Here is a 22,234-nt window from a genome sequence, read left to right on the forward strand (position 1 = left end):
ACGCTAGCGTCTTTTCCTTTTTTTCAGGGTGATAGTTTACCTTTAAAGTCGCTGACTAACTCAAGAATTAGAGAGCAGAAAAGCAATTGATCCTCAGAATTCAGCTCAGATTCAAAAGCAACAGTTATGACCCATGTCACTGATTGGTTACTGCCTGATAACCAATGAGCTGCAAAGCAGGAAGTAGTGTTCTGTTCAGTTATATTAGACATCCAGTCACTCCAGCCTTTATACATTACATTTTTTGACTACCTAACTGTATTAGAAATATTTTTTATTTTGCAGATCTATTTATCTAGTTTTTTTTATTTTAACATTGAACTGTTCCTTTAAGGCAGATCTAAACACAAAAATAAATAAAGGAAAAGTTATTCAGGGATAATCTCTTATTTCTAGAAGTCCAAATTCATGTTAGCTCAACCTTCATCCCAGTTTTAACATATTTAGCAAAGAAGCAATTAATTCTCTGCTATAACTAGTTGTGATTTGGATAGTTTTACGCTCATTTTATCTACTGTATCAACCTATAATGGTTTAGTGTTCTACTGGGATGAATGGCATGAATAAATTATACGGAGATAACATCACTTTCAACAGTCTGACATCTTGTCTATCTTAATAAGGGGAAAAACAGGAAGACCATTTAGTATTTGGTAGAAAAATCCCATGACTGAAAGATAATCGATTCTATGGAGACTTGACCTGTCCTTCTACCATTAACAAAAGACATAGACAGTAAACAGTGTTCCCCTTGACCTTATGTGCAGTCACGCTGACTCTGTGCTAAGTGGAAATGTACCCGATCAATATATTTCCGAGACACTAAAAGAACCGTCATTCCATCTATATATTGAGGGTAACCTTGTGCAACGCAGAAGAAATCTTTGTATTAATAAAATCCGTATGAAGTTAAAAACAAAAGACCCTCTAAACAAACAGAAAAAAATCTGGATTAAGCATCCAAATATATACATCAATACATCTATGCTTAGTACAGGTATGAGATCTGTTATCCAGAATGCTGGATAAGGGGTCTTACCATAATTTGGATCTTCATGCCCTAAGGTTATTCATCAATATCCGAAAATATATATTATAATTTTCTGAAATATATTCCGACGGGTTCTTTCTCTTTATTTATCAATACATTTTCCCAAAAATTTCCTGTGCGGGAAAAAATCATGAAAAATTCAAATTGTACAAATTATTGTATTTTCCGCCTGTAAACTTTTTCGGATTTTTGCCCGAAAACCATGAAATCTTCAGATTATTGCAGCACAGATCAGAATATCTTCAGAACTTCTCTCACTGACTTATATAAACCTCGGCAGGTCTGAAATGCCGGTTTTTCGGATTTGGACTTTTTCCATCCTTGGGGTATAATAAATCCTGAAAAAATGTAGGTTTTTTTTTTTCACAAAAAATTCTAATTTTATAGTAAAAAAAACCTAAAAATGCTTTTGGCATTCAGACTTTAATAAATAACCCCCTAAGTCTTCTTATACAATTAATTAAACCAAACAAGATTGCTTTGTCACCTTCAAAAAGAATGAATTGGACCTTAGTTGGGATCAAGTACAAGGTACAGGTATGGTATCAAGTATCTGGAAACGTAGAATCCAGAAATCTCTGAATTACAGAAAGGCTGTCTTCCGTAGACTCCATTATCATCAAATATCAAGCAAATTTTAAAAAAAAAAATCTTTTTTTTCGTAATAATAAACCAGTACCTTGTACTTGATCCCAACTACGATATAATTAATCCTTATTGGAAGCAAAACCAGCCTATTGGGTTTATTTATTGTTCACATGATTTCCTAGTAGATTAATGTGTGATGATTTAAAAACGTAGGGGCCGATTCACTAACTTCGAGTGAAGGATTCGAAGTAAAAAAACTTCGAATTTCGAAGTGTTTTTTGGGCTACTTCGACCATCGAATGGGCTACTTTGACCTTCGAATCGATGGATTCGAACTAAAACTCGTTCAACTATTCGACAATTCGATAGTCGAAGTACTGTCTCTTTAAGAAAAAACTTCAACCCCCTAGTTCGCCACCTAAAAGCTACCGAACTCAATGTTAGCCTATGGGGAAGGTCCCCATAGGCTTTCCTAAGTTTTTTTGATCGAAGGATATTCCTTCGATCGTTGGATTAAAATCCTTCGAATCGTTCAATTCGAAGGATTTAATTGTTCGATCGAAGTAATAATCCTTCGATCATTCGATTAAACTATTTGCGCTAAAATCCTTCGACTTCGAATATCGAAGTCGAAGGATTTTAATTCCCAGTCGAATATCGAGGGTTAATTAACCCTCGATATTCGACCCTTGGTGAATCGGCCCCTAAGTAAAGAAAACCCCCAGGTTCAGAGCATTCTGGATAACAGGTCCCATACCTGTATTGTTTTATTATTAGAGAGAAAAAGGCAATCATTTAAGTTTTTTTAATTGTTTGATTAAAATGAAGTCCATGGGAGATGATCATCCCATAATTTGGAGTTTTCAGAATAAGGATTTCCTTATTGCTGTGACATCAGCAATGATGCCATCAAGACAAACCTCCCCTGAGAAACGAGTGGCGGAACTGAGCTAGAGCTAGATCAAGTCACCTGCATGGTCTCAGTCTAATCTGTGGGTCTCCCTCTCCTGGCCATTGCTAAAAATTCAGCTTCCATCATCGCTAGCTAGAGGCCTGCAGCCTGCCTTTGGTTGAAGGAATACACATTCCAAATTAAACCTTGTTATTGTACAAAGGCTTTACATTTAGGGGCTTATTTATTAAAGTCTGAATGGTAAAAACTTGAAAAATTCGAGTTTTTTCACTAGAAAACTCGAATATTTAGTGGAAAATGAATTTGTTCGAGATTTATTATACGCCGATGCTGCAAAAAGCCAGAATCCGAAAATCTGACATCTCAGACCTGTCAAGGTCCTGTATAAATCAATAGGGGAGGCACCTATCTCAAATTTAATTTATCGGGTCTTTGGTGGGTTTAGCCCGAAAATCTGACTTTTTCGGGGTTTTTCAGGGTTTCGGGGCAAAATCTTGAAGAAATAGAGCGATTCGGGAAAACCCTCGAAAAATTCAAGCAAATTGTGAAAAAGCCTGAAACATTTGAGTGATTTGGGTTTTCTCTAGATTTTATAGAGTTTTTCCGTGATCCGATTGAATCGAGTTTTTTTTATTAATAAATAAGCTCAAATCGGGCATAGGAATTGGGTCGTGGTTTTTTAAAATAAACTATGAGAAATTCGGATTTTAATAAATAACCTCTCAAAAGTCATATCATGTGACACTGTTACATGATCTAAAGAGCACAGAAATTACAAAAATTGGGGGAAAGGTTTTCTGTCTTTGCAAAATAAATAAGACTTTAGTTAGATGGGTTTTAGTTCTTCATTCTAATATTATTACTATTTATATCAGCAAATCTCTGCACTGCGCATCATTATTTATTTATAATACACGAGCTATGAATATCCTGTAAATTATATCCTGATAAAAGGGGAGCAGTGATGTCATCAGTTATAAATGGTGAGTAGTGATGTCATTTTTGTCACATGACTCCTAAAACTTGTGTATTATAATAAATAAAGTACCCCTTACTGTAACATATAAGGATATTAGAAGTGTATCTATATTTGGCCCTGTGCTTTTATATGGTCATAGAACTCCTCCGTGACTTATAATATCCTTATATTTTACAATAAGGGGTACTTTATTCACTATTTATAGCGCCGACAAGTTTTGCAGTGCTTTACCTTAGTTAACAATGAACAGTGAAGCACACGGCATTATAAATATTAGATTCACCCTGGTTTGGTGCAAGTGAAAGAATTAAAAAAAGGAGGTCTGCGTGTAGAACATGTATCTTAGACTCCTTAATGGCAAGATGTGTGTTCAGAAAACAGAAGCTTCATTGAAAGCAGCACCACTGGGCATATGGTAAACAATACGGAACCGGAATGTGAAAGATTTCCATTTTTTTTTTCCGCCTTCAATTTCAAGTAAACCTCAAAGAAATGCTGTTCCTGACCATGTTTCTACACTTGAATGGTCATCATCATTCTACAGTTTCTAAAAAAAAAAAAGAAAAGCCTTTAAAGACTTTAAATCCCAATCAGTAATGTAAAACTATGCATTAAAGATTCCCAAATGTTCCCAGCTTTCAAACTACTGTCAACTGTGCTAAGGCAATAACAAAGGAGATGCACCCTGGAGCTCTGCCAGGGCCCACAATTAAGAGTTATTAGAATATTATTTTGTAATTGCATTTGGGAGTTATTCCTCATTCATGTGTTGGAGCCTTCGAAAGGGTCATTCCTCACATATCCCCAATGTTGCGATAAGATAAACATTTCTTTATCTAGTGCTTGTCCTGTTATGTCATAGAGATAAAAAAAAACATTTTCAGTTTTAACGTATTACTAATGAAATAAAACCCTGAGGTCAACAAAGAAAAGACACACATCGGGGGTTATTCATCAAAATCCAAATTTTTCTGATTATTTAATTTAAAAAAAGTCCAACCAAACTAGAATCCACAATTTGAACTTGTTTATTATTTAAAAAGCTCGATCGGGAAAAAACTCAATAAAATCAAATAAAACCCTAATCGTGTGTTTTTTTCAGGCTTTTTATCGAAAAGCCAGAATTTTTTTTGATTTTCCTCGAAAAAGCCTGACCATAGAAACTTCCAAATAGTATTGGGACCTCTCCCCTTAAATACAACCTCAGCAGGTCCTTTTTGCAGCATCGGGGTATAATAAATCTCAAAGAATTTGAGTTTTTTCCCCCCCACTAAAAATTCAGATTTTTAGCATTCAGATTAAATAAATAACCCCCATCACGTTTTGAAAAAAACATGTTTTCCGATGACAGGATCCCTTTAAGCTGGGGTCTTTAAAAATATATATAGTCTGATGAAAAAAAATAATTTTGGATTTTTTTTTTTAAATGATTTGATTACATTTTTCTTTTGCATAAATTAGGCTGACCAATGTGTCCACACAGCAAAATGAGGAAACACTCAAATCAAATCAAATCCAGGTATGGGATTTGTTATCTGGAAAACAGTTGTCCAGAAAGCTCTGCATTACAGGAAGGCCATTTCCATTTTAATGAGATTATTAAAAATTCTTAAAAATGACTTCCTTTTTTCTGTAATAATAAAACAGTACCTTGTACTTGATCCCAAATAAGACATAATATTAAGCAGAACAATCCTGTTTGGTTTATTTAATGTTTAAATCATTTTTAACAGACTTAGGGGCAGATGTATGAAGGGTCGAATATCGAGGGTTAATTAACCCTCGATATTCGACTAGGAACTAAAATTGTTCGACTTCGAATATCGAAGTCGAACGATTTAGCGCAAATCCTGCGATCGAACGATCGAAGGATTATTCCTTCGATCGAACGATTAAATCCTTCGAATCGAACAATTTGAAGGATTTTAATCCAACGATCGAAGGAATATCCTTCGATCAAAAAATCTCAGGCAAGCCTATGGGGACCTTCCCCATAGGCTAACATTGACTTCAGTAGCTTTTAGCTGCCGGAGTAGGGGGTCGAAGTTTTTCTTAAAGAGACAGTACTTCGACTATCGAATGGTCGAATAGTCGAACGATTTTTAGTTCGAATCGTTCGATTCGTAGTCGTAGTCGAAGGTCGAAGTAGCCCATTCGATGGTCGAAGTAGCCCAAAAAACACTTTGAAATTCGAAGTTTTTTTAATTTGAATCCTTCACTCGAGCTTCATGAATCGGCCCCTTAGGGTATGGAGATCCAAATTATGGAAAGATCCCTTTTCTGGAAAACCCCAGGGCCCGAGCATTCTACCTTTAAATATTATGCACCAATCGCTGTTTTATACCTTGTGCTTGTTCGTAGGTCTCAGTATCTTATGAAAGTGTCATATCCACAGGATAGTAAAGTATATGGTGTTTCATAGCAGACATCAAGCACCCCAGCTCCTCTTCTGAATTCAGTTCCAAGGCAAGTCATAAGCAGTCCACTGTATAATAAAAAAAGTTCTATAGTCAGTGTATACAATAGTTGCAGTAGCAAATTGTTCATCATAAGATCAAATCTATAGTAGTTTAACCCTTTGCCTGCCAAGCACGTACGGCGTACGTGCTGGCAGGCAAATGCTCAGGCTGCCAAGAACGTACATTGTACGTTCTTTGGCAGCTGAGCTCTCTCTCTGCTTCGGCGGCTTTTGCCGCCTCCACAGAGAGTGGGGAGAGAAGACAGCCCCCTAGGCAACGAGGCTGGGGGGCTGTCAAGTCGGATCTGCGACTCGATTGTCGCAGATCCGACTTCAAAGTAGCAGACACATCGCATGGAGCGTCTGCTACTCAACTCACCTTCTTCCTGCTTGCAGAGCCGCCCACGCACTTCCTGCTGCGCAGCAACTCGGCAGACACGCTGCCAGGACTCCTCCAAAGAAGACAGCGATTCTCCTGCTCCAAAAACGGTAAGTGCACGGTTTTTTTACACACTTACCTGCACCTACACATACTTACAGTACCTTTATACATTTTAGTAAAGATTGGAATTTTTTTTAAATTTTTTTTTTTAATTTTAGCACACTTGGTCCCTTTTGTACAGTTATTTACACTTATTTACATGTATTTGCACACTCAGATAACTTATTAGTGCACAAATATGTATACACAAACAGGTGTTTTTTGGTTTTTTTTACGAATTCATTATACTGTTATCTTTTGGTTTTTTTGCCTAAAAACGTGTTATTTTGGCAGCGTGACTATTGGATAATCGATTTCGGCCACTAATTACGCTGTCAGAACAATTATTTTGTTATTTCATTGATTTATGCTATTTTTGTGGTTTTATTGCAATTTTATCCCTGCATTATTGTTCCTTATGTATCTTTAGTATAGTTTTGCTGTTTGGTGCTTTGGTATAGAAAGATAGATTTTACTTAGTTTGATCCGCCAAAATATGTGCTTTCCAAAAATATATGGGTTTCTGGGGGTCTTTTTACAGTTTGGGGGTCTTACGGCACATAACGTACAGTTAGGGTTCTCTTTTCTGCAGCTTAGTTGGCTAGCGTGAAAATTCATAGGCACGTTTTTCATTTGGGGTCCATACACAACACATACTTTGGTAAATCTATACATATTGGGCATCAAACTATTTATTAGACCTCTGACGTCCATATTTAGAGAGATTTTTCTTTGTACGTAAAACATTGTGTGTGATAAATGCGGCAAACTGCAACATTTTTAGGTGATTTTCAGAAATGTTGTAAAAACCTATATGTTTAGAAAAGCTTTGCAGTTTGGTAGTTTCGTGTAGAAAGACGTCGTTATCTTTGTTGGAATCGGCAGAATGTGTACTTTCCAAAAATATATGGTTTTGGGGGGTCATTGCTGTTAGGAGGGTCTTGAGGCACATAATATGAAGTCAAGGGTCTATGTTCACAGAAGGCGAATCGGCAGCGGAGAAAACTCATATTCACTATTTTTATTTGGGGTCCGCACATGCCAGCTGCCTTGGTATATCTATGCATATTGGGCATCAAACTGTTCAGTAGACCCTTGGCATCAATATTTATGGTGTTTTACAATTTTATGTAAGAAATTGGGTGAGATAAATGCGGCCAATTGCAATATTTTTAGGCGATTTTCAGAAATTTAAAAACAGTTGCTTTTATCGCCAAATTTAGGAAAGGCTTGCAGCTTGGTGCTTTGGAGTAGAAAGACATGCATACCCAATTTACGTTCGTGGGAATGTGTACTTTCCGAAAATATATGGTTTTCTGGGGTGAACGCACTTTTTTCTACCTTTGCCGTCCCCAAAACAATGTAAATGTGTTGATTTCGCAGCACCTGAAATGACAGACTATATGGGGTCTTCATTTTGGGGCCCCTATATGCCACGTGCTTAGGTATATCTATACATATTGGGCATCAAACTGTTCAGAGGACCCCAGGCTTTCATATTTAGGGTGATTTATCTTGATACTCAATAGTATGTGGGACATACGATGCGGCAGGGTGGACATTTTGAGGTGATTTTTGAAAATGTCCCTAAAATTGTCAAACTTAGGAAAGTTTTGCAGCTTGGTGCTTTGGAGCAGAAAGACATGCATACCCAATTTGGATTCGGGGGAATGTGTACTTTCCAAAAATATATGGTTTTCTGGGGTGAACTTACTGTTTTCTACCTTTACCCCCCCTAAAACGATGTAAATGTGTTGATTTTGCAGTACCTGAAATGACAGACCATATGGGGGTCTTCCTTTTGGGGCCCCTATATGCCACGTGCTTGGGTACACCTATACATATTGTGTATCAAACTGTTCACAGGACCCTAGGCTTTCATATTTGGGGTGATTTCTCTTGATACCTAAAAGTATGTGGGAAATACGATGCTGCAGGGTGGAAAATTTGAGGTGATTTTTGGAAATGTCATCAAAATTGCCAAATTTAGGAACGTTTAGCAGCTTGGTGCTTTGGAGTACAAAGACATGCATACCCAATTTGGATTCGGGGGAATGTGTACTTTCCAAAAATATATGGTTTTCTGGGGTGAACTTACTTTTTTCTACCTTTGCCCCCCCCAAAAACTATGTAAATGTGTTGATTTTGCAGTACCTCAAATGACAGACCATATGGGGGTCTTCCTTTTGGGGCCCCTATATGCCACGTGCTTGGGTACACCTATACATATTGTGCATCAAACTGTTCACAGGACCCTAGGCTTTCATATTTGGGGTGATTTCTCTTGATACCTAAAAGTATGTGGGAAATACGATGCTGCAGGGTGGAAAATTTGAGGTGATTTTTGGAAATGTCATCAAAATTGCCAAATTTAGGAACGTTTTGCAGCTTGGTGCTTTGGAGTACAAAGACATGCATACCCAATTTGGATTCGGGGGAATGTGTACTTTCCGAAAATATATGGTTTTCTGGGGTGAACTTACTTTTTTCTACCTTTGCCCCCCCAAAAACTATGTAAATGTGTTGATTTTGCAGTACCTCAAATGACAGACCATATGGGGGGGTCTTCCTTTTGGGGCCCCTATATGCCTCATGCTTGGGTACACCTATACATATTGGGCATAAAACTGTTCACAGGACCCTAGGCTTTCATATTTGGGGTGATTTCTCTTGATACCTAAAAGTATGTGGGAAATACGATGCTGCAGGGTGGAAAGTTTGAGGTGATTTTTGGAAATGTCACCAAAATTGCCAAATTTAGGAATGTTTTGCAGCTTGGTGCTTTGGAGTACAAAGACATGCATACCCAATTTAGATTCATGGGAATGTGTACTTTCCGAAAACATATGGTTTTCTGGGGTGAACTTACTTTTTTCTACCTTTGCCCCCCCAAAAACGATGTAAATGTGTTGATTTTTCAGTATCTGAAATGACAGACCAAATGGGGGGGTCTTCATTTTGGGGCCCCTATAGGCCACGTGCTTGGGTACACCTATACATATTGGGCATCAAACTGTTCAGAGGACCCCAGGCTTTTATATTTGGGGTGATTTATTTTTATACTCAATAGTATGTGGGACATACGATGCTGCATGGTGGAAGTGTAGAGGTTATTTTTGAAAATGTCCCTAAAATTGCCAAACTTAGGAAAGTTTTGCAGCTTGGTGCTTTGGAGTAGAAAGACATGCATACCCATATTGGATTCGGGGGAATGTGTACTTTCCGAAAATATATGGTTTTCTGGGGTGAACTTACTTTTTTCTACTTTTACCCTCCCCCAAAACGATGCGTTGATTTTGCAGTATCTGGAATTACAGAACTGATAGCTCAAATGGGGTGTCTACATTTTATGGCCCCTATATACCACATGTTTAGGTAAATTGATACATATTGGGCATCAAACTGTTCAGTGGACCCCAGGCTTTCATATTTGGGGTGTTTTACATTGATACCTAATGATGTGTGGGAGATATGATGCTGTAGAGTGGAAGCTTTGAGTTAATTTTTCAAAAAATTCACCAATTTCTATAAAACATTATAACTTTAGGAAACAATTGCAACTTGGCAGTTTGGAGTACAAAGATATATTTACCCATTTTTGATTCACCAGAATCTGTTCTTTCTTATAATGGGTAGTTTTCTTGGGTAAACCTACTGTTAGTGGAATGTTTGGCCTTGAAATCAGAAGTATGCTGTTTGGGGTGCGGTGCTTTAGAAATTTGGTACTGTACTGCTTAGAGATTTTGAGCTATACAAGTGAGAAATCTCCATAAAACGATATATATTTGGTATTGCCGCGTTCAGGAGACATAGACCTTTCCAAATCGGCTGTGTTCTCGTACATAAAATAAATGATGTTTCTGATATATGTGATTGTTCTTTGTGAAACATGATTTTTTTCATTTTATTAGACACTTAGAAGCCTATATTTTTTACAGAAGTAGAATTACACCAAAATTCTTACATATTTTTAAAGTTCAGGTTGTCCTGAAAAAAACAATATATTGTTTTACTGGATAAACTAAAAGACCGCCCCAGGAAAGGCCCTTAAAGTGAAAGAGTACAAAATGTCTAAAAACTGCTTGGCAATAGATGTTCGCATCTAGGACAAAACGGCTGGCAGGGAAAGGGTTAAAGTCTCTCTGATTTACTAATGCTTAAGCCTCTGGGATCAAGGATTCAAGTATTTGAATCACGAGTGAGTTTAGGAAGTCTGAGTACTTCGGCTTCCTACTGCTCATTTTTTTCCCTCCACAAAAAAAATAAAAAAATAAAACCTTGGCTTTTCATTTTTTTTTTAAAACCCACCTGGGGGAAAAACAATTATTGTCAGCAAGCCAAGGTATTCAGATGTGGAAAACACAAATGAGTTTATGAAGTCACACGATTTTATCACCCGAATGCTTGAGCCTTAGTAGTTCCCAACCAGTGGATCGTAAGTAATTTGTTGCTCCTTGACCCCTTGCATGTTGCTCTCAGTGGCCTCAAAGTAGGTGCTTATTTTTGAGTTTCTGGCTTGAAGGTGAGTTTTGGTTGCATACAAACCACATGTACTGCCAAATAGAGCCTCTTGTAGGGTGCAAGTTTACATAGGTGCTTGCCACTATCCAATTACAGCCTAGATTTGGCAGCCCCAGGAACATTTTGCATGTTTATGTTGCTCTCCAATTTTTGTTTACATTTGAATGTACCTCACAGGTAAAATAGGATGGGAACCTCTGGTCTAAAGCAACTGGACTTCATTAGTATTCTTGAGAAATGTTTTACCACTCATCAGATGAGTTGTGAAATGTTAAATTCATAGATTGTATTTGATGGACATGTGTCTTTTGAGCCTCATCTTCCATTTTTGTACCTGTTTGGCTAATCATTTAATTTACTTGAAAAGATCAATACTGTAAAGGAGTTCTGAAACCAGATCTGAGAAGATCCCCTAATAGGGAACCATTACTATTATAAAGGATCCACTATAGTTATTCAACTAACTAATCTGCTGACAGATTTCCCCTTGGCTAGCTGGCTGCTCAATGCAAGGGTAACCAATTTAAAATGTAGGATTTGAACTATTTAACTTGTTAAGGGTTTGCACGCTTAAAAAAATAAATAAAGGTGGTGTAAAATAATTCTATTCATAAATAATTGACTTAGTTATACGGCAAATGTCCTCCAAAACCTGCGAAAAAATGGAAAACAACCATTGGAATGGATAGATAAGAAGACAATAAGAAGACGCCTATGTGAAGCCAAGCTATCGGCAAGAAGCCCCTGCAAAGTCCCATTGTTGATACATGCTGAAGAGCTTACAATTTGCCAAAGAACACATTGACTGGCCTAAAGAGAAATGGTGCAACATTTTGTGGACTGATGAAAGCAAGATTGTTCTTTATGGGTCTAGGGGCCGCAAAATTCAAGCCACAGTTCAATGTGAAGACTGTGAAGCATGGTGGCACAAGCATCATGATATGGGGATGTTTCTCATACTATGGTGTTGGGACTATTTATCTCATACCAGGGATCATGGATCTGTTTCAATACATCAACATATTAGAAGAGAGCATAGTATTACTACTAGTATTTTCATATTTCAAAATCATGCTTCAAATGTCTTTCAGGCTGAATCTACTTTCTGCTTTTGGATAGTTCCAACGTGTGGAAATTGCTCTAACTGAATGAGGCAAGCCATTGGTGCCAGACCTACTGTTTTCAGTTCTTCTCTGTTAAATCTCACAGAAATGGATAAATGGAAGCATCTCTTCATTCTCTGTTTCAACCACTCTACTGCAAAGAAGCATCCCTTAACCGAAAACAAAATAATCAACTGCTTTTCTTGGTAATATAAATCTCCCCTTTGTGTGCGACACAAGAGCACGTCAAGCACCTGCACTTTAAATAAAGTTAGAAACAGTATATTAAAGACAGAAGAAAGGGCTCTAGCATCAGATTCATTGTTAGAGCTCCATTATATTTTCATTCTCTGCTCCTTGATCCGATGTCACAGATCTGAGACACCATTGGGAAAATGCCTTAACTCCGTCTGTAATCTGGGCTAAAACCTTGTTGGGGGGATAAAGACCACACAAAAGGCAAATAGAGTCCTGGGAGATGTTAAAATAAGTAAACACCTTTGTGTCAGAGAAATAGCTGATAAAGCAGATTAGAATCTTTGAGCGCTGGTGTTCCCAGATCAGAAGGCGAAAGCCCTGTATGATCTTTGTAGCCAGCACGCTTCTGTGATCACAGTCTCGGCTGCATGCTGGGGCCGGCCTGTTCCCCCCAGTAGCTCTCCAAAGAGCAGATTATGTACAATAACAATTTCATTGTCGCTGTGTAATTCCCTCCGTGACCGTGACTGTGGTCAACTACATCAGCCCTTGATGCCAAGTCCTTAGAAACCATTTAGACTTACTAGCCTGCCCTAGCAACTGCCCCCCATGCAAGCATCATGGACAAGGTTTAACATCAAGTGCATGAGCTAATCTCTGAAACCTGAACACAGGGGGTGCTGATTATTGGACTTTGCATTTCTCAAGACCTGGGATGCTTGCATTGGATTCCAAAATTACAATTTGTATGTATAGTAATCTTTTCTGCAGACCTTTAAAGGGGACCCGTCACCCAAACAAAATTATCCAAATCCTATTTTATCATGTTAGTCAAGCAAAATGAACTTTAATTACACTGTATAAATTATTTGAATCTTGTTTCCATCAGTCTGGGAACTCATAATTATAGCAACCAGGAAGGAGCCATTTTGTGGACACTGTTATTAAGGCAAGTCTTGTATCAGCTCAGAATCTTGTTTGTGCATCAGGGGACAGGGACCCAATGTCCATCCTCATGCACTGGTTGCACAATTAAATCGTCAAGAGAGCTGGGGGAATGTAGGTAGAGAGGTGACATCTAGGAAGTGCTGAATGGAAAGTGAAAGTAATTGCTTGCCCCGCCTCTATGCCTAGGCATAGAGGCAGGGTAGGCAATAATTGATTGACAGCTGATATTTTTAAATGAGTTTACTACAGCTATGAATCCTCTAATAAAAAAAAGAAATTGGATTTCATATTTAATTTAAGACGGACTTTTATTATACAGATTTTTATGTCTGGGTGACAGATCCACTTTAACTGTCAAAAATAAGGCAATTAATAAAACTAATGTCCTTTACCTTATAGAAAAAAAATAGCATATTTCAATTCATATTTTGTTGTAATCTTAACAAAAAAGTATGGAATTAAAATCTGAATGAAAACTCAAAACCACCAGGTTTAAATAGTGATTTCCATTACTTGCCACCAATCACTGACAATATGATTGGTAAGAGGAAACAATAAGTGATAGCCTTACAATTCGGGGTCAAAGTCTTTCAGTCTCCACTGCATAAAGAAAGATAAATCACTTCATAATATAGAAAGACACTGGAATACCTTGAAGAGCTTAACAGCTTAATCTGTTTTTCAACTAAAAGTTCTAAATCCAAAGAGCTTAACTCGTTGGGTGCCACACGAAAGGGCTAAAGATTAAAACTATTTGATGCATCGAAGAAGCCTGAAGGTAACCGACCACCACAAACAACAATGGGAATGTGCTGCCTCCAGTTACGCTACAATAACATGGCTGTCATTCCTTCTCCAAGCTCACACCAGAGCAGAAAAATGTGTTTAATCTAAAAATCTACCTGTGATCCTCTACCTACGTGTTAAGAGACTTGTAGTATTACGTGATCACAACTCAAATAACCCCTAGCGTCAACTAAAAGATAAGGGATTCCTTGCCGTTTTTTCAAGCACCAGCCATCATCCACAATCAATCCCATAATTACATATTTCTGATTTTGAGGGACATATGTCTGATGGCATATGTTCCTTCTCAATCACCTCTATGGCATCTTTGCAAATTTATGTAGAGGAATTTTTGTAATAGTTTTTACATATACAGCTATAATCACAATTTTTTTTGCTGCGATAGAACAGAAGCATGGTGGTACATCCATCATGATATCTGAATATTTTTCATACTATGGTGCTGGGCCTATTTAAATCATACCAGGGATCATGAATCAGTTTCAATACATTAAAGGGAAGAGGTCATGTTGCCTTATGCCAGGGACCCCCAACCTTTTGAAGCCGTGAGCAACATTCAGAAGTAAAAGGATTTAGGGAGCAACACTAGCGTGAAAAATGTAAATGCTGTGATTGGCCATTTGGTAGCACCTACCTGTATATGGATTGTCAGCTTACATTGGGGCTCTGTTTGGCAGTACACCTGGTTTTAATACAACCTAAACTTGCCTCCAAGCCTAGAATTCAAAAAAAATTTTTGAGGCCACTGGGAGCAACATCCAAGGGGTTGGAGAGCAACATGTTGCTCTCGAGCTACTGGTTGGGGATCACTGCCTTATGCCAAAGAGGAATTGGCCTTAAAATGGGGGTTTCAACAAGACAACGATCCCAAACACACCAGTAAACAAGCCACATTTTGGTTCTAGACCAACATGATTGATGTTATGGAGTGGCCAGCCCAATCTTTGGCCCTTTAATTCAATAGAGAACTTAAGGGGCGACATATAAAATGCTGTTTCTGAGGCAAAAGCAAGAAATGCAAAAGAATTGTGGAATTTAACAGGTGCCAGAAGTTGGTTGACTCCATGGGGCAAAGTCACTAAATTCGCCAGCTGGGGCAGCTGGGAAACTGACAAAATGTCAAGCCCCATGTCAGATTTCAAAATTGAATATAAAAAAATCTGTTTGCTCTTTTGAGAAATGGATTTCAGTGCAGAATTCTGCCGGAGCAGCACTGTTAACTGATGTGTTTTGTAAAAAACATGTTTTTCCATGACAGGATCCCTTTCACTGCTTTGAAAAGTTCATCATATAATGCGCCACTTGCAGAGGAGAAACCGCATGAACAAGGTTCTCTAATCTGATCAGATAAAAGTTCATTTAGCCCTTCTGAAAGGCAGCCTTCCCTTAATGCAACAAATGAACATTGTTAAGAAGGGCCAAGCAGTGTGGGGAGCAGGGCCGGACTGGGGGTAAATAGCAGCCCGGGCAAAAAAATCAAAGCAGCCCACATGGTCTTGTAAACATCCACTCATATATTGGGGTAAAACTGCAAAAAAATATTTACATAAAGAGCTGCCTTTCTGACTCAAGTGTAATTCATGTAAAATATGTAAAAGATCCTGCAGCCTTGTGCCTTTATATGGTCACAGAACCCCTCAGACTTCTATTATCCCTATATTACAGTAAAGCAACATTAACACTTTAGTGTAATTTATAATTTATGGAATTAAATGCAATGTCTCAAATGACCCCACCTCACAAAACACAAAAATAAATTGAACAAAGCCCACCTGTGTCCACTTACAGGTGCAGACCCACGTTTATCAGAGTCACCTCAAAAATGTGGAATTACTATGCCATCATTTTATGGTACATTTTAGGGGGCTGTTCCTGCTGAATTGTGCTTAGTACAGGGAATACCTATGCTGCCATAGTTTTATGGGATCTCTCTGTACAGACTATGAGCAAACTTAGGGTGTTGTTCCTGCTGAATTGTGCTTAGAACAGGGAATACCTATGCTGCCATAGTTTTATGGGATCTCTCTGTACAGACTATGAGCAAACTTAGGGGCTGTTCCTGCTGAATTGTGCTTAGTACAGGGGAATACCATTGTTTTTTGGGATCTCTCTGTACATTTTGCTGAACTGAGCTTCACAATAATTTTAGTCTGAAGTAATAATCCTTAGCAAATTGCTTCGTCTGGTCAACTACAAAAACACTGCTGCCCACAACTAGTGCTTATCCTTTCCAAAACATATACAAATAGTTAAGCACAATAGATAAATGAAACAACCTTTCACAAATGTGCCCACAATTGAAGTAAGTATGGGTACAGAGTGGGTCTAAAAGATTATCAATAGATTGAAGTTGGGAAACTCTAGTACCGGACACTATTTCATTGCCAGAGTTCTGGATCTCTATACTGAAATGTCAGGGAGATGCTACACTTTATCGACTGGAAGAGCCTGTGTGTGGGTCATGTAGAGGCACCAAAGAGATGTAGCACAATCAGGGCAGGTAAGAAAGCTCACATGTAGTCAATCTCTGCTCTGTGCATTCCAGAAGTTTTATCGGAGCGGCCCATTTAAAGAAAATATGAAGCGGCCCCTCGGGCAGCATGAGGGTCCACTGACACCTGGGCCCACCGGAAGTTTTCCTGGTATCCCTGTGGGCCAGTCCGACACTGAAAATGAGCAAATAACTTATTTTTTTTTTGTAGCATTAAATTCAGTATCTGCTCATCCGCCAATAGTAAGAGATCTAAGGTTTGCATTCTAGGGTTCTTTCATATCCTAAAACTAACAAGAATTTTTTTTAGTATGGCCAAAAATCACAAAATACACACTCTTGCATCTTTTAATGTGGACAAGGAGTGTTCGTTTGGAGTGTTTTATTTGTGTAATACTATAGCGGATGAAAGGGTTGCAGGAAGAAGCGCTTGGCATGTGTTGGGTATAGACATGCCAGCACAGCAGTCTGGAGGTGCTATAAGTGCACAGTGCAGACATTATCTATTCAGAGGGCCTCCAACTAGTTTAAAATCTCATATATTTTTGAAGACCAAATAAACAAGAAAAACTCTGAGAGCAGACTGGAAATAAAGTGAGGGTTTTCCTTTGACAGCTACAACATGCATTATCACCCTTTTTATGAAATATCTAAGAGCCCTCTGTAATACAAGGAAAAGCTCTGAAGTCAGCCTGCCAGTTTTAACAGTAAAAAGCCTAATATTATACCGTGATGATGTTTAAAATCATTTTGTAACTGTTCAATGTACATGTGATCCCTGCATGGTTGTTTATTGTATATGTAAGCTGCCATACTTTCTGGAGTCTGCACACAATATTGCACAACTTTTGTTTTAGGCTTGTGGCAGACGTGGCGATTCCGGGGAGATTAGTCACTCAGCGACAAATCTCTTCTTCTTAGGGGCGACTAATCTTCCCGAAATGCCTTCCCGCAAGCTAGAATGTAAATCGCCGGAGGGATAGCACTAGGATCGCTTCGGCTTTCCGAAGTCGTCCAAAGTTTTCTCGTGAGGCAACTTCGGAAAATTAAGCAATGCGAGTGCCATCCCTCCGGCGATTCACATTCTAGCCGACGGGAAGGCATTTCGGGGAAATTAGTCGTCCGAAGAAGAGGAGATTTGTTGGTGGGCGACTAATCTCCACGAATCGGAGCGTGTGCCACCACCCTTACTTCAGTTTTTTTAAATTTCTTTACATAGTTAAATCGGGTGGAAAAAAGACAAAGTCCATCAAGTTCAACCCCTCCAAATGAAAACTCAGCATCCATACACACACCCCTCTATACACTCACAAAAATTCTATATACCCATATCTATACTAACTATAGAGTTTAGTATCACAATAGCCTTCGATATTATGTCTGTACAATAAATCATCCAAGCCATTCTTAAAGGCATTAACTGAATCAGCATCACAACATCACCTGGCAGTGCATTCCACAACCTCACTGTCCTGACTGTGAAGAACCACCTACGTTGCTTCAAATGAAAGTTCTTTTCTTCTAGTCTAAAGGGGTGGCCTCTGGTACGGTGATCCACTTTATGGGTAAAAAGATCCCCTGCTATTTGTCTATAATGTCCTCTAATGTACTTGTAAAGTGTAATCATGTCCCCTCGCAAGCACCTTTTTTCCAGAGAAAACAACCCCAACCTTGACAGTCTCCCCTCATAATTTAAGTCTTCCCTCCCTCTAACCAGTTTAGTTGCACTTAGTCTCTGCACTCTCTCCAGCTCATTTATATCCCTCTTAAGGACTGGAGTCCAAAACTGCACTGCATACTCCAGATGAGGCCTCACCAGGGACCTATAAAGAGGCAAAATTATGTTTTCATCCCTTGAGTTTATGCCCTTTTTTATGCAAGACAGAACTTTATTTGCTTTAGTGGCCACAGAATGACACTGCCCAGAATTAGACAACTTGTTGTCTACAAAAAAAACCCTAGATCCTTCTCATTTAAGGAAACTCCCAACACACTGCCATTTAGTGTATAACTTGCATTTATATTATTTTTGCCAAAGTGCATAACCATGCATTTATCAACTTACACTTGAAGAAAGTATGCTTTGGTTATATCATACACCCTAAAATAATTGATGGGAAAACCTAGACATTTTAGGGACTTGTTTTTATAATGTAATGTCCACCCAACCAGATAATATATTTCTATACTATTTTTGGTGGCCCTTGTGGAGTTTTTGAGTGCCTGGATCCACCCTGTTTTGTGCTATTGGTTTATCTGCTCCCCAAGTGAAGGGTTTGAGGCTCGTACGCCACCTGATCTACATGGTGAGTATTTTAGAGGTTGAGTACATTATGAAATAAGCAACATTACAATTTTCTGCTACAGAGCTGAGCATCCACAATAAGTGAAGTACTGCATTTTGTTCTTTTGAATATAACCCTGATTAAAGAAATTCTTGCACAGCACCCAATATACTGTGCCTGTGCCTTCCACATATTGTCATTTAGTCACTTGTGTTTGCGCCATGTTTTATTTGCCACTGTTGTGTCTAACATATACACATAACAACTTGTGTTAGAAGCTATCCACAGTGAAGCTGGGCAAAAGGACTTTAAGTTTAAAAGTTTTGGATTTGGACTTTTTTATTTAACAGACCCTGAAACACTAAACATTTAGGGGTTGATTTATTAAAAAAAATAAGTATGTATTTTTGGATCGATTTGAGAAACCAGTGGCCAGGAAAAAATTAAATCTGATTGTATTTGTGATTGTGTTTTTTCAAAGAGTCCTTCTTCAGGTGCTCTGTATTCTTGTTATTTCTATTAGAGCATCTAAAAGTGTAGGAGACTTTTTATTGGTGAATTGTAATAATATATGTGGGCAATACATACATGTTAATAGTACTGCACAAAGTGCAAAAAATCTTCTTACAAAATGGTGGCTGAAACTTATAACAATTCACATACTGCATATGCATAGTAATACGATAAATCGAAACAGAAAAGTATTGTTCTTACAATAATAATAATGGTCTTGCCTTTAGGCCACCCACCGTACAACAAAAATGCTGCTAGGAAAGCATCCCAAATTTCATCCTAATTGATCTTGCATGGTTTTCATGGACGGTCAGTTACTGTTTTGTGACCAGTCCTGTGGCTCTGGATTTGAATATGCACGTAGTAAACATAGACACACACATATTACTTCCAGTTGTTGAATACACACATATACACATACAAAGAAATAGTTCGATTTTAGTAAGTGACCATAAGAAACTTGGCCTGAAAATATGAGATAAACTGGCAGTTTTCACCAAAAAGCATTGGAGTCAATGGGACTGAGGAATAAAATTGCAATATGTCTGTGAAGGTTCTCATTCATCCAGGTCGTGGTCAGGTCCGGACTGAGAATTAAAATAGGCCCTGGCATTTCAGGTACACAGAGGCCCAATCAGCCCACATAGAGGCCCAAACAGCCCCCACCAGCCCACAAAATTCTGACTTTCTATGGGACCTTATAGCAGCCTCTCTGGCATTTGCCAGAACCCACAGATTGCCAGTCCGGGCCTGGTCGTGGTATATCTATAGCAGTGATCCCCAACCAGTAGCTTGTGAGCAACATGTTGCCCACCAACCTCATATATGTTGCTCCCAGTGGCCTCAAAGCAGGTGCTTATTTTTGAATTCCTGGCTTGGAGGGAAGTTTTGGTTGCATAAAAACCAGGTTTACTGCCAAACAGAGCCTCCTTTAGTCTGCCAGTCCACATAGGGGCTACCAAATAGCCAACCACAGCCCTTATTTGGCACCCTAGGAAGTTTTTGCATGCCTGTGTTGCTCCCCAACCCTTTTTATTTTTGAATGTGGCTCACGGGTAAAAAAATGTTGGGGAACCCTGATTTATAGAAATAACAATTCATTCTGAATTGAGAAAGCCAGTCAGAAGACTAGCGAAAGTCTTCAAGGAAAAATTAAATACAGCAAGTCCAGTTCATTTGACTTACTACTATAGATAAATTACATTGCAGTTAAGGTATTTTTGTTGGGTCCCATCTGGATGGTGTGTTGGGTTTTGCAGGCCTCAAAGGCCTCAAAGCAGGTTCTTATTTTTGAATTCCTGGCTTGGAGGGAAGTTTTGGTTGCATAAAAACCAGGTTTACTGCCAAACAGAGCCTCCTTTAGTCTGCCAGTCCACATACCAAATAGCCAACCACAGCCCTTATTTGGCACCCTAGGAAGTTTTTGCATGTCTGTGTTGCTCCCCAACTCTTTTTATTTTTGAATGTGGCTCACGGGTAAAAAAAATGTTGGGGAACCCTGATTTATAGAAATAACAATTCATTCTGAATTGAGAAAGCCAGTCGGAAGACTAGTGAAAGTCTTCAAGGAAAAAGAAAATACAGCAAGTCCAGTTCATTTGACTTACTACTATAGATAAATTACATTGCAGTTAAGGTATTTTTGTTGGGTCCCATCTGGATGGTGTGTTGGGTTTTGCAGGCTTCTTTGTCCCTCTGACACTTGCCACATGGCAACAAGATGTGCCACACGTGTCAGTCTTGCTACAGTAATGACAGGTCATGGTTTATTTTTTTACGAAACAGACTGCAAGGCAAAATTCTAGGGTGCATTTGATGAATAAAAAAAATTGCCACTGGCAAAACCACAAATTTTGCTGTATATCTGTACCAGGCAAAACATTTGTTCATTCTTATTGCTGAGGAGCAATGCAAGCACGAAAACTGTTCCCGAGTGGTGCAAAATATGTGCTCTGATTGGCCATTGCATAGCCATTATGTGGACTGGCAGCCAATGGAAGGTTTTGTTTGGCACCACATCTGGTTCATATGCAACCAAAACTTGCCTTTTAAGGCATGAATTAAAAAAAGAGCACCTGCTTTGAGGCCACTTGCAGCAAGGGGTTGGTGAGCAACAACTTAAAAGTCACTGGTTGGGGATCACTGGTCTATTCATTAAAGGTTTCTTGGAAGTTGGTTCAAATGGTAAATCACTGTAGAGGGGCAAATGTTGTTGTTTGTTTACCCAAAGTATCTGTATGTTAATATTCAAAAAAATTATGTGAATAGGGTGTGTGGTGCAGGTGGGATGTTTGATTGTGGTGTTACCCAGAAGATCAATAATTAAAACAATACATTATTGTAATAAAAAGCATTGTTAAAAAAATACCTATGACTTTATGGCTAACAATTTTTAAAACTGCTATTTTTTGATCTGGGCGATAAGATGAACTGCAACCTATACCCCTTGTGTTAAATCCACATTGCCGACACACTTAGAACTTAGAATAGTTCCACCACCTCAGAATTCTGAAAACCTCTTAGGGCTATTCCACACGGGGAGATAGCGCCGCGACAGTCGCCGCGACCGGCGCAGGCGACAGTTTTGTATGGGCGCCTGAAAATGCCTCGCCAGGCTTTTTCAGGCGACTGTTGAAAAGCGCATCGCCTCGTGTGGTTAGCACAGGCGTTTTTACATAGGCGCCCATACAAAACTGTCGCCTGCGCCGGTCGCGGCGACTGTCGCGGCGCTTTGTCGCCGCGACCGCAAACGCGTCGCTATCTCTCCGTGTGGACTAGCCCTTAGTGCTTGGAAGCTTTTTTTTTTGTTTCACTGATGGCTGAGATATGACACCACCATCAAGTTTTTAGGAGGATTTTGCAGTGCTTTTCTTATTGATGACTGGCAAAGTGCCTGAT

At 38.7% G+C, this 22,234-nt stretch overlaps 1 pseudogene; it reads right to left on the minus strand.

Moving 5' to 3' along the window:
- The window catches only part of LOC108697188, a 107,269-nt pseudogene that overhangs the window by 6,359 nt on the left and 78,676 nt on the right, over positions 1-22,234 (minus strand).

This window comes from Xenopus laevis, chromosome 7S (assembly GCF_017654675.1).
Source record: "Xenopus laevis strain J_2021 chromosome 7S, Xenopus_laevis_v10.1, whole genome shotgun sequence".
NCBI lineage: Eukaryota > Metazoa > Chordata > Amphibia > Anura > Pipidae > Xenopus > Xenopus laevis.